Here is a 13,444-nt window from a genome sequence, read left to right on the forward strand (position 1 = left end):
AAACTCACTTGAATAGTGATATTTCACACAAGTTATCCCAAATTTACCTTGCCTTAGGTCGATTGCGGTTCAATTGATTTTAAGCTTCAGCATACGAACTTAAATTTTTTTAATTCGAAATGTAATCAACCACCTGTCTTTCACCCTGGTTATTAGCTACATAGGAAAATTTAGATTCTCTAACAAGACATCTTCTGTGACTAATATATACTCCCAAAATACCATTCTCCTTTTAAGCAGTCAATAAGTCCAGCGCAATAAAATTCATCAAATTTCTAAACTCCCAAAGGCGTACTACCTTTATTACCTATTGATTAACGTATGTAATATGTTTACACAGCGACAAAAAAATATATATTTTAATACATTTCGAGCTCCTGTATGGGACCCACCTATCGTAAGATATTCTGACCCACTTATTGACAAGCCCAGCTCTATTTAACCCCAATGGTTCTGGCCCAAAACGCAGCCAAAAAAGGGATACAACATAAGATAAGAATAAGTGAATAAAACTTTGACTTTTTATCAATATCATACTAAACAATAAAGGAAGTTAACTTCGACGCGCCAAAGCTTATATATGTACCCTTTCAGATAAAACTTCGATCATTAGGAATTTATTTATTTATATAAAGCTAGCGGTTGGTTGTAAACTAAAGGAAAACATAGGATATTGAGCATTGGCTGCTGTGGCCAACCGCTCGATTAAATGTATACAGATTTTAGTATTATACAAAGGACTTAAAGGCTAAATTTTGTGGGTGAGGTTAGCTTTGTGAAGAAAGGAGAGGATTTTCATTGAGTTTTCTGTTGTTGGGTTTGCGAGGAGTTGGGTTGGGTTTTCGTGGGAGAAGGATGAGGTTCTATGTTGGGAAAGTGTAGTGCAGTCGATTAATATGTGTTTTATATCTATTGTGGTATTATTGCATAAAGATCAAGTGTTTGGTATTGTTCTATTAATATAGTGGGCGTTTGTGATTTGTGTGTGGCCTAGACGTAGTCTATTGATTATTATTTGTTGTTGTCTGCTAAGGCTTGTGGTTTTGAGGGAGTAGTTTGAAGGGGTGTTGAGTGCAATATGGTTGTACCAATGGTTGCATTGGTTTTGCAGATCTTTTTCTATGTGACTGTAGTAATTTTTGAGGTGTTGTGTGATATCTTTGGAGTTGAAGTTTTTGGTAAGAATGAGTGGATAATTGTAAGCTTCCTTGGCTGTTCTGTCCCCTCTCTCATTTCCTTTTATGCCAATGTGGATTAGGATCCAGATAAGTATAATTTTGAGGAAGAGTTTGGTTATTATGTTTCTGATTGCGCCTGGGTAGTAGGAGTGGTTGTTGGAGTTGGTTATGGCTCTTAACGAAGATAGGGAATCAGAGCATATAGCGAACTTCCCTGAATTTTTCTTGCAGAATTGTACCGCTTCTAGTATGGCTATAGCTTCGCTTGTGAGGACAGAAGAGTAATAGGGTAGGAGTCCGGTTTTAATGGTGTTGTGGTCGTTGGTTATGCTAAAGCTAACAATTTCGTTAGTCTTTGAGCCGTCGGTGTAGAGGAATTGATGGTTGGGGAGGGAGTTTTTTATAGAATGGAAAAGTTGGTGGAAGGTTATAGGGGGTGTGGTGTTTTTGTTGTAGTGGGATAGGGATGTGTTTGTGGCTTTTATGATTATTTCTGGGTTGTATTTTTTGGATGGGTAGTTTTTAGCAAGGGAGAGATGGAGGGATAGGGATTTGCAGGAGTCAATTATTGTATCAATTGTGCTGGAGTACCTGTATTTTTTTTTTGTTGGTTTGAGGAATTTGCCAATTGGGGAGTCATGCGAGTGGGACTTCTTTCTTTCTGTCCTTAGGCGCAAGTTGGTTTTCACGGCAGCTAGGGATTTGATAGTCCATAGATCCGTAGTTTGGCGTCGTTGAAAAGTTCGGTTTCCCTTATGTCTAGTAACTCAGCCTGAAAGGCCGTCGCTGAGTCTGAGAGTTTGAACGCCTTTTCAGTCCCCCAATTCTCAGCTTAGATCCCAGCCCCTACGTTACAGGTCAACTTGGAATCGTCGGTGTAGAGGGATACTTCCTCCTCCACGGCCACTCTGTCCCCGCTCCAGGCTTCCCTTGCTGGGTATGAGGTCGAGAATGCGATATAAGTACACATATGTGCAGTTTCTAATTTCCGTATATTTCTTTCAAGTTAACCATATATTTCTTATTTTTATTATTCTTATCTTTTTTTAACATCCTCTGTTCCAATGGTGTTAATTTAACATCATTCTTTAAACCGTTTTACAAAATATATCTAAAAATTTTTGATTTTAAACGCTTTATGTAAATTAGAACTGTGAACAAAAAAAATTCATTAATCAGCGGAACGTAAGATTATTTTTAGATATATATAGAAAAACATTCAGTAAATTTAATGCTGATTTTGCACAGAGTTTCTCGCCGCACACATTTTTCAAATGAATATCATGAATCTAGCAAGACTATTTTTTTACGTTGACGTCGGATAAAATAGGCATAGATATATCGAATAGATATACAGATAGTTGGACCGATAGGACCAACGGTGGGGGACTTAGGATGGCGCGAAAAGGGGGTCGGTTACGCCTCCAAGATCTCTTCAGCTCGACCGTTGCCCTGAGCGTCAACAGAACCGTTTCCCAAAGTTGAAAATCGGGTAACGGACTGAGGCTATGTAGGGAAGTTCCGGCAGACATGCTAGGGCAGTAGGAAAGATAAAGAATATGTGCAGCAACCAGCGGAGCTGGAAATAAAACAAAATAATAACGTGAGTGGAAAAAGGCCGCAAGTGGAAAGCAGAAAATGTATTCATTCTACAGTGTCGCAATGTTGAAATCACTGGACATGGCATTATTATACCTATGCAGGGTATAAGAATTTTGGTCAAAACTTTTAAACGCAGTGAAGGAGTCACCTCCAACCATATATATATACGCAAACTAGTCTTTCAGTTTTAAGGCTGAATAAAACTTTACTCTCACTCTTATATATGTATGTCGGATCGGACGACTATATCATATAGCTGCCATAGGAATGATCGGAAAATTAAAAAAAAAATATACCTTCTTCAGTTTTCAACAGATTTTTATCAAATTAGAGATATAGATATTTAAATTATTCTACAAATTTGTGTAAAATTTTATAAAAATAGGGCCACTATATCATAAAACTATCATAGAAACGATCGAGAAATTAATACCATACAAAATGATAACTTTTTCAGTTTTCAACAGATTTTCATCAAAATTAAGATATAGCTATTATATATTATTATTTATATAATTTACAATTTTATGAAAATCTGAGGTCTATAGCTGTCATCCAAAATATGGTAAGATATAGAGGAAAAATGAAAAGTGACTGTAAAACTGTAAATATAATAAAATATATATATATATATATATATATATATATAACATATATATGTAAAGGTAAATGAAATGAGAGCAGACATTAGATCGTTGTTTTTAAACATAAATATATAAAGTATATATTGTATTAAATCATTGTGATCGAAGTTTTTTCTGCAAGGGTATATAAATTTTGGCGTGCAGAATTCAGCTTCCTTTCATGTTTTTAATTGCGATTGTCCAGGTGCCAATAGACACTAACAGACCAGTTACCACCTAAACCTCGAGCAGCTACTTGTTGCCAACCACCAGTAGAGCAACTTCCGGCAGAGCATCAGCAAATCCGGTGAGCCATTTCCACAGAGGAGATGGCACACTGAGCTGGAAGATAATTTTTTTTTAATTTTTAATTTAAGTTTTTTCATAATGCTACACTTGTTGACTTTTAGGTAATATTTAACAAATAAAATGTAACCAATAGGCATTGTTTATAAGCTAAACTAAAATCTAAGCTCAAGAATTGACAGTTCGGCTTGGGCTTGTAGAGCGTCCATTATTTGACCTTTCCTAGCTATAAAATCCAATGCTGAGAAAAGCCGGCGACTACAATAATACTGCAGGCCGCATAGGTCTTTCCTAAATCAGAAACAATTTTGATCAGGCGGGACTTTGGAAATGCAAAGAAAAAAACCAAATCAACTCATGGTAAAGCAGTAAGGAAGCTAACTTTGGCACGCCGAAGTTTATATACCCTTGCAGGTAAAACTTCGACCACTAGGAATTAAAACAATATAAATTATATATATTTATGTTAAAAAACACTGAAGTAATCACTGTCAACCAGTTGGGACGTCTCGTTTTTATTAAGCTCGGAAAAAAAAAAAAAAAAAACTACGGAAATATCGAATCTACAACTAAATTTTTCTACATTTCATTTTGGAAAATTCTTCAAAACAATTTAAAAAGAAAACAGTATTCATTGTGCGAAGCAGGATACCTTGCCCGGCTGTGGCTTGGTGGTTTCTGCTATGCAGAAGCCACCCACAGCTGGCCCCTCGAATAAGGAGGAGGCTACTCTATCTCGACGGTTAACCCGCGAAGACAACTCTCGATCGGCTACCCCTACTAGCTCAATTGACGTTGCGGCTGAGCTCCGCAGCGCTGCTCTCAAACGTGCCCAGCCAAAGAAATCCCTTGGATCCTCCCAGAGTACTGTCGCTGACCTTCCCGAATGGAAAACTAAAGGAATCAACCATGTCTTTAAGTCGAGCACTATTGATTGGCAGCGGGTGCAGCCCAAAAGACGACGATTGCAAAATCAGGCACCGCAGTTCAAAAATGTTATAGCTTCGCAACTGCCCACTGTATCACGTTCTCAGCAGTCAAATACTCCACTTGGCCATAATCAGTTTGCCTCGCTGATGAGCGTTGATGATGATGACATCGTGGAAGTCGATGAAGTGAAGGATGCGGTCAATACAAAGCCAGATTCCCCATTGAAAATCAAGAAACCAAGGCCCATTAGAATTCCAGATGTCGTTGATATTAATGCATTGGAGGCCTTCCTTTCCCCCATTATCCCATCTGATGATTTTGAATTTCGGTTGTCTCCTGCTGGGGATGTCAGAATTTACGCAAAGGATTCTAACACCCACCGCCAGATACTCAAGTTGCTTAATGCTCATAATGTTGAGTATACCCATTTCTGCCTAGACGAGGATAAAACGTTCCGTATAGTGGTGCGTAATCTACCTGCCTCAACTCCTGTAGACACGATTGTCCAAGAGTTTAAAAAGCAAGGCCACTCGGTTGTCAATGCGTACAATCCGAAGTCGAGGCTTCCTCATCGAGTCAACTCTGATGGAAGTATCAATGCCCAGCCGAAACAGAATATATGGTTCCTAAACCTGTCTCCAGCTCCCAACAACAGGGACGTTTTCAAGATTTCTAGAGTTGGCCGAATGCGAGTATCAATTGAAGTACCCAGAAAGAATAATACTCTGAGGCAATGCTTCAGGTGTTTCGACTTCGACCACACTAAAAATTACTGTCTAAAGAGGCCCGTGTGTGGACGATGTTCACTTGAACACCCAACTGGTTCTATTCTGTGCTTGGCAAAGACTACCAACGACCTCATTTGTGTAAACTGCCTGGGTAATCACGCGGCTTATGATCGAGCTTGTCCTGTATATTCCCTCAAACTGAACAATCGTCGATCTGGGATTAACCTTGCCGCTCCACGACAACCAAGTTCTAGATGTCAAAACCAATCTATCCCGTCCTTGGCTGTCCGCAATGGACTGTCCTTTGCGGATGTTATCGGGCAACGTAGTAAGCCTATTTCTCAAATGGACTCGTCTCCTCGTAACTGGAATACAAACAACTATAACACGGAGTTTCCTAACCTTCTTGGTAATGGCAAGAGAGCGAGATCCAGAACTAGAGTCCGTGCTCCTTCCTCTGCGCATGTTGCTCCTTCTGCCTCCACTCCTGACTTGTTGAGTTTGTTCCAAATGATGCAAGAGCTCCAAAGGGTGGTCGCTCAGCTATCCCTCTCAGTGGCAGCAATAGCCCAGAATGTGAGCCAGATTCAGGGAGGATCCTCTCTGACAATTCCCAGATATAGTGCCCATTATGACTAATGATCTCCGCATTGGATTCTGGAACGCCCGCAGCCTGGCATCAAATGCGAATGAGCTGCTTATATTTACTCTACAGCATAAAATTGACATCATGTTAATTGCGGAGACTTATTTACACCCTGGAATCAACTTTACTCTTGCAGGATTCGAATGCCTGAGAGCTGACCACCCTGGCAATACTCGCCGAGGTGGCTCAGCCATTCTGATCAAGGAAGGAATTTCCTATTACCAACTTCATGTTGTCAGGGATTGGAAAGTTCAACTAACTACCGCCATGATCTCATCTAGCAGTGGAGAGCTATTGATTGGTGCAGCGTATCTTCCTCCTTCATTAGGTTGGACTAGTGCTGAATTTGATCACCTCCTTTCAGAACTGGGCCATAAGTTCATCCTAGGCGGGGACTTCAACGCAAAACATCGACTTTGGGGTAGCTACAGAGCCGACGGTAGAGGGAGCGCTCTACATGATGCTATTACGAATTCTTCAGCACAAATTCTAGCAACTGGAAGCCCTACGTGCTTTCCATCCAATTCTAGGGCCACCCCGTCCTGCATTGACTTTTTTATCTACAAATCGATTACAAGTAACCTGCTTTCCATCAGGAACGAGCATGATCTTAGCTCTGATCACTTGCCGCTGGTAGCAACATTTGCGTCTGCTCCTACAACCATTGTCTCTAGATCCAGCCTGCTGAAACCTGGATTTTGTCTCTCCGCCTTCCAAGATTCACTGGATAACTCCCTTGAGCTTTCCACCTCCCTAAACACGAAGGAGGACGTGGATTCAGCCATTAACATCCTTCTTACTAGGATTGGGGAGGCTGCTGCAGTTGCGGCCCCTTCGGTGATTCCAGGCTCTCTTACGGCAAGGCGTCATTGTGTGCTCTCTTCTGAAGTTGAGGGATTGCTGTTGCTGAAGAAGAGGCTTAGGCGAGAGTACATCCGCACATCCGACATGAGAATCAACAGATTGTTCAGGAGGATTTCCAACAGAGTACGTAAAAAATTGTCGTTACTCAAGGCTGAAGCTACGGATCGCATGCTGGAAACCGTGACAGCTGATGCGAGCTCCAACTATTCCCTTTGGAAGCTGACTGGATCCTATAAAAGGCAAGCTACTCCTAAGTTTCCAATCAAAACAGAGGATGGTACATGGGCAAGATCAACACAAGACAGAGTTGAAGCTTTTGCTCAAAGTCTAGAAGATAGATTTACTCCCTTCGGAACAGCCTCTGTCCGGAGACAACAGATTGTGGCTGACAAGCTTGCGATTACACACCAAATGGAGCTTCCGGTGCCACCTATAACTGTGCAGGAGGTTAAGGAGGACATAAAAAAGTTACATGTCAAGAAAGCCCCTGGAGATGACCAAATTGATAATCGTATTGCACGAACGCTACCTCTTAGAGCACTGCTATACCTTATACTCATCTTCAATGCTTCCCTGAGGTTGAGCTACTTCCCAAAGGCTTGGAAGAGTGCTCGGATTGTAATGATCCTTAAACCTGGGAAACCACCCGAGGACCTAAACAGTTATCGGCCTATTAGCCTCCTTTCCACATTTGGTAAGCTGCTGGAAAGATGCATCCTTAGAAGATTACGTCAGTCTCAGTTGGCAATGAACGCTCTTCCCAAATTTCAGTTTGGGTTCAGACTTAGGCATGGCACCCCTGAACAGCTGCACCGTGTTGTTGAGTATATACTCGAGGGGTTTCACTCTAAACAATACGTGGTGGCTGCCTACCTGGACATACAGCAGGCTTTTGATAGGGTGTGGCATCCAGGGCTACTCTATAAACTCAAGCCATTACTAAACCCACAACTGTTCGAAATGGTTAGAAGCTTCCTCTCTGAAAGGACATTCAAAGTGGTTCAGGACGGTACCCTATCCTCTCTAAGGCCGATAAAGGCTGGAGTTCCCCAAGGAAGCGTGCTGGGACCGACGCTGTACAGCTTGTTCACTCATGACATGCCGAAGTCCATGGGACATGATCATAATTCTATGCTGGCCACATTTGCTGACGATACTGCTGTCCTCTCCAGATCCAACTGTATCTATGACGCCACTGATATGCTTCAGCTATACCTCAAAAGGTTTGAGAATTGGGCCTGTCGCTGGAACATTTCAATTAATCCGGCAAAGTGTGCTGTAGTGACGCACTCCCTCAGAAAGGAGTCGTGCCCTGGACTGTTCCTGCATGGAGAGCTTCTTGAGCAGGTCAGAGATTATAAATACCTGGGGGTCACCCTGGACACTAGATTAACCTTCGCCAAGCATACAAGGTTAGTTAGGCGTTCATTGGAGGATAAAGCCAGAAGGCTGTACTGGCTCTTAAAGGCAAATAATCACCTGAGTCTGGCGAATAAGGTACAGATGTATAAGTCCATACTTGCCCCTACTTGGAGATATGGGATTCAAGTTTATGGCATAGCGGCCAAATCTAATCTGAGTTACATCCGGGTCTTCCAAAGCAAGTTCCTGAGGAGAATTACTGGTGCTGAGTGGTTTATTCGGAACACTGACCTAGCGAGGGACCTTAAAGTTCCCTTGTTAGGGGATATTATCAATGAACAAGCCGAACATTACAAAAATAAGCTCATGTCTCACCCAAACATTCTAGCCAGGAGACTTGCGTCTCGGCGGGCAAGGCGGAGACTTAAAAGGATTCATCCCTCGGACCTACCAAGAAGGAAAATTTATTAAACACTAACTAAACTCCCTGCCACTTGTTACTTCTTCACTTCTTACACTTTGTAATAATCCAATGAACTCCTCCGCTCACTATTGCATAAGTTGCTACACTACAGTAATTTGCAATAATAAATTCAGTCAAAATGGAAAAAAAAAAAAAAAAAAAAACTGAAGTAATGTCTTCTTTCATTTCATTCACCTATACATATTATATTTACAGTTTAACATCTGCGGTTTTCATTTCCCAGTCTCAGTTATATGATATAGTCGTCCGATTTTCATTAAATTAAAATGGAAATTCTTTAATAATAAAAAAGGGTTATATCTCAAATTTGATGAAAATCTGTTGAAAACTAAAAAAGTTATAATTTGTAATATTATTAATTTCTCCATTGTTCTTATGGCATCTATATGATAAAGTAATCCGATTTTCAAAATTAAACAAAAAATAAAAAATTATATACAAATCATCGCTGAATTGTTGATGAATTTTTATTGATGACAGCAACAATTCATCGATGATTCATCAACAATTGTTGACAGCCAAGGACATGCCCATGTTAAATTCATCAACAGTTTGTATGGCCTGTCATCGAGGAATCATCAACAGCACCCCCTTGACTGTTTATGAAACGTTGATGAATTACTTATGACTAGTTTACAATTAATTAATTAATTATACAATTACTTTTTAGTTATTATAATTTTTTAAATTTGAAACAAATTACTGCAACAAATAAAAATGTTTGGGAAATATATTGTCAGAAAAAAAAAAACTTAAATTAAAATAAGTAGTAATTATAGTTAGATAATTTAAATAATTTGAACCCCAATGCAAGCGCTAGCCGCTAAGTATTGCTGTGACGTCATAAGCAAGTGAGCCGTCGCTTCGGCCCACTGGCTGTTGCCGTCCGAAACCTATGAAAAAGACTGCGAACAGAAATTTGCACACGCATACAAACGTGTGAGCGCTTGTACACATATACACATATACACAGAAAGGAGAGCACAGCGCAAAGAAACGCACCCCTGCTCATCCTTACACGGCCGATCTGCCACTGAAAAGTAAATTCTTGTGCTCGGTTTCGAACGACTGCTTCGAACTCGAAAAAGCCGAAGGCACTCTGGGGCAGTGCTGCCAATTTGGATTTTTTCCCGTCAAAACTGGCTTTTTTTAAAGGCTAACTGCTGGAAAAATTTGTGAATTGCGGGAATTGTGAAAAGCGGGAATTCTGGCTTTTTTGGAAATTGAATTGGCTTTTTCCCGATTTTTTTTGTGTTGTTAAAACTTAAATACAAAATATGAAAAAGTGGCAGCTAAAAAATTAGCTTTACAAACAAACCAGATAATGTAGCGACGTATCGTTTGGTTTAATTGATATACGCTAATGTCATAACTCGCTTAGTGTTTCCATCTCTATATAAAAAGTGCGCGTAAATTGTTAGCAAGTTCTAAAATGCCGAAGGAGTATAAACAAAAATGCCGCGATGTCTGGCTTAAAAGTGATGAATTTAAGGCATGGATTCGCAGGGATGACACAGACCTGCAAAGGGTTTATTGCAACTATTGCAAGACTACTATTACAGCTAAACTTAGTGATCTGCGAGCTCACGCTGCAACAAAGAAGCATACTTGTGCAAGCAAAAGATATTCATTTCTATTTATATTCATTTTTATTTTAATATACAGAAACAGATTGCGAAGGGTCGGGAAATGCTGCGTCGACTATGCAGTGCCAATCAAATATCTGCAGATTATAGGAACTATTAGGTCTTACGAAAATAAGGAAGACCATGAAGAAATTGATCAAATTATGGAAATCTTTTGAACAAAAATGAACTTATTAAATTGTTATATTTTTTGACATTTTTTCTATTTTTTATAGATTTGTTTCAGCCTTTTTTTGGATTTTTTTTATAAATTTTTTAAGCTTTTTTTTTCACTTCTCCCGTCAAAAACAGCTTTTTTTGTTGGTCAAAAGTTGGCAGCACTGCTCTGGGGTTCTAGACATTTCGTTCGGGTGCTCTGGGGTTCCAGGCTCAGCCGTTTTTGTGATAGTACTTTTTGGTACTGTTTGACACCTCTATGTGTTTCTTGCTTAGTGGTGCGGATCTATTGGTTTCCCAGCCACCAGGGCTTGGATGACAACGAGACCGCAGACGTACTTGCAAAGGAAGGCATCGGGCTGAAGAGAGACAGAAAGGAAAATGTCCCCGTCTCCCTAAGAACGATCCAAAGTGAGCTGGAAAGACGGGTTGATACACTGGCAAGAAGCAGATGGAGAAGAAATTCAACAACCTGCAAAATATCAAAGATCATGTGCAAAGAGCGCAATGACAAATTCAGCCATTACGTGCTGCATCTACCACGGAGTGACTGCAGAACGCTAGTGGGAATTCTCACAAGACACTATCTAGCTGCAGCACAGTCAAGCTAGGCATAACCGACAATGGCAACTGTAGGAAGTGCGATGAATCCAAGGCAACTTAAACTTTTGAACATCTTATTAACACCTTGATCTTCAAGGACTTCGAAACCGTCTAAAAATCTTAAGGTCCATACGAAAACAACATCCGGACAACTAAGAGCTAAGGTCTAACCTAACCTAACCACGATGAAAATGCCAAACTGTATGAATGCAAAACAATAGCTGTGAAACTTTTTATATAATAAGGATAAGTTAACTGTAACAAACGAATGAATTTGTTGTTTTTTGAATAACTTATTAATTTTCGAATTTCAATCTGCAAGGTTATAAAACCTTCGACGTGCCGAAGTCTTCCTTTTTTTAACTCCCTCATGTTGCATTTTTAAATTCATTTTATTTAAATTAAACATATTTAAGAAGAAATTGTTTTATACTTATATATACATATTAAAACTATTATTCATAGAAAATTAATAAATATGCATAACGGACCGTCAGCCAACCCACGGACGAAAGCCAGCTAGGGAAAAGAAAACATGTTTCATATTCGGCGAGATAGCTAAGAATGAGGCTGAGGACGAGACCGGCCGTAGGATCGCCGAAGACAAGGCCAAATTCTTTTCGGATATCGTGGAATATGAGGCACATAACAGGCCAATTGAAAAGTTCCCGGCCTAACAAAGTAAAACACATATTTTGGCATAATGTTTATACCCTTGCAGGATATTTAATATCAGTCAGAAGTTTGCAACGCAGTGAAGGAGGCACCTCCGACCATATAAAGTATATATATTCTTGATCAGAATCAACAGCCGAGTCGATCTAGCCATGTTTGTCTGTCCGTTTCTACGCAAACTAGTCTCTCAGTCTCTAAATGAAACTTTGTAGTTTATCTTCTATATACTCTTACTCGTATATTTGTGGGAACGGGCCGGATCGGACGATCATATAGCTGCCTGTCGACGATCGAATATTGTAATCGATAGGCGCGGTTAGTATATTAAGTGTCGACGAGAAAATACTGATGGATTTTGAGCCCAAGTGTGTACGGGCATATTTTTATTGATAAGTTAACCGCCAAAGTTGGGCATTCTTATTGTCGTGCGAAAGTAGGAGAACACACTGCGGTAAGCGCGTGTGAGACTTTAAAGAAATGTAAAATTAAGGTTAACTTCATCTTTTCACAGAATAAAACATACGTAGTGCTTCGCTTCTGCTTGTCGGCCTCTGGCCACGGGTGTTCCCTTTGTTTGGCGGGAACTAGAGATGTGGAGCAGTTAAAGGCAAATCCAAGGGACGCACGACAACTTCATTTTTCGCAGTCCGAAGGAGACTGCAGGAGCAACTTGGGGGCGCAGGCTGCGCCAAACGTGTCGATTAAGGAGTCGACGACAACTCCATTTATTCGCAGTCCGATAGAGACTGCAAGAGCAACCTGGGATCGCAGGCAGCGCCTCACGTAACGTGGGCCACGTGTAAATTAAGGAGTCGCAGTCAGCGACAAGGAGACGCCGGCAGCGTCAGTTGAGGAGTCGAAGGAAGCGACGTAATGGAGACGCAGACAGCGTCAGTCGAGGAGCCGCAGTCAGCGACGTAGAGAAGCGCAGTCAGCGCCGAATAAGTTGACTCGCAGTCAGCGACAAGGAGACGCGGGCAGCGTCAGTTGAGTCGCAGTCAGCGACAAGGAGACGCAGACAGCGTCAATTGAAGAGTCGCAAGTAGCGACGAAATGGACACGCAGACAGCGTCAGTCGTGGAGTCGCAGGCAGCGACGTAGAGGAGCGTAGTCAGCGCCGAATAAGTTGAGTCGCAGGTAGCGATATGGAAACGCACACAGCGTCAGTCGTGGAGTCGCAGACAGCGACGTAAAGGATACGCAGTCAACGACAAGGAGACGCGGGCAGCGTCAGTTCCGTCGCAGTCAGCGACAAGGAGACGCAGACAGCGTCAGTTGAAGAGTCGCAAGCAGCGACGAAATGGACACGCAGACAGCGTCAGTCGTGGAGTCGCAGGCAGCGACGTAGAGGAGCGTAGTCAGCGTCGAATAAGTTGAGTTGCAGGTAGCGATATGGAAACGCACACAGCGTCAGTCGTGGAGTCGCAGACAGCGACGTAAAGGATACGCAGTCAACGACAAGGAGACGCGGGCAGCGTCAGTTCCGTCGCAGTCAGCGACAAGGAGACGCAGACAGCGTCAGTTGAAGAGTCGCAAGCAGCGACGAAATGGACACGCAGACAGCGTCAGTCGTGGAGTCGCAGGCAGCGACGTAGAGGAGCGTAGTCAGCGTCGAATAAGTTGAGTTGCAGGTAGCGATAT

Source organism: Drosophila serrata, unplaced genomic scaffold (assembly GCF_035046125.1).
Source record: "Drosophila serrata isolate PLE 108 unplaced genomic scaffold, ASM3504612v1 contig_187, whole genome shotgun sequence".
Lineage (NCBI taxonomy): Eukaryota > Metazoa > Arthropoda > Insecta > Diptera > Drosophilidae > Drosophila > Drosophila serrata.